General features: G+C 44.3%; 1 protein-coding gene across 2 annotated transcripts in view; it reads right to left on the reverse strand.

Annotated features, from left to right (window-relative positions):
• The window catches only part of ELMO1 (engulfment and cell motility 1), a 314,062-nt gene extending 313,524 nt beyond the window's left edge, over positions 1-538 (reverse strand). Inside the window, exon 1 of one of the 2 annotated variants that reach the window (XM_009637203.2) lies at positions 464-538. The gene's annotated coding sequence lies outside the window, so the exon portion shown is untranslated. Of the gene's footprint in view, positions 1-459 lie in introns of both variants that reach the window. The other variant, XM_035892761.1, reaches the window with a different exon arrangement.
• Between the last annotated feature and the right edge of the window lie 279 nt (positions 539-817).

Consider the following 817-nt stretch of genomic DNA (forward strand, 5'->3'; position numbering starts at 1 on the left):
AATGTCTACAAGATTATGTAACTGGGGATGAGACGGCACGCGTGTGTGCGCGCATTTGGGGGAAAGGAGGCAAAAGAGCTAAGGGGAAGAGGAGGAAACAACATCCTCCTCAGTCACAGAGACTCTGCACAGTTCTTACTCAATTTCCCCCTCTTCCCAAAAGATAAATATTTTAACTAGGGGCAATCAGGCAGCTGAGGGACAGAAGCAAAAGAAAACCTATTTGCTCATGAATAAACTTCAAAACATCCCTTGCTGAAATCCAACCGTAGCTGCTGTATCATGAGACGCAGCTCACAGGCAACCATGTTTATACTAAAGCAATTAACACACGGTACATTTCCTGCACTATTATTATCATTGGCGCTCTCAGTGTGCTTGTTGCACATTTGGAGCCTTGGCAGGTTAAGAGGTATTCTTATAAAGTTAACAACAAAACGTTGCCGATTTGAAATGTACTCACTGTTATTTTTCAGGAACTCCTATATTTACTTTATACCATTCTCGGGGGAGCGCTGGACGGTTGTATTAATTCTGCAACAAAAAGATATTCAAAATAAACTTTATAAAGGCTTCGAGCCAAGAAACTTTTAGAACTTCCACTTTTTGGACCCAGTACCCACTTGCTTTATACCAGGCTGCGTACCGTGGCTTTGCATAATCACCATCCGCGTTTCGGAACTATCATTTAATCTGAAATGCATCGGTGGTTTGACCGCTTGTGCGCGCACAAATTTAGGAAGAGGCACAGACAGACAGACAGACAGACACGCACACACCCCCCCACACCCAAAAAGCTCCCGAAGGCCAGGCCGAG

The sequence above is a fragment of the Egretta garzetta genome, unplaced genomic scaffold (genome assembly GCF_000687185.1).
Source record: "Egretta garzetta isolate BGI_Z169 unplaced genomic scaffold, ASM68718v1 scaffold514, whole genome shotgun sequence".
In the NCBI taxonomy this organism is placed as follows: domain Eukaryota; kingdom Metazoa; phylum Chordata; class Aves; order Pelecaniformes; family Ardeidae; genus Egretta; species Egretta garzetta.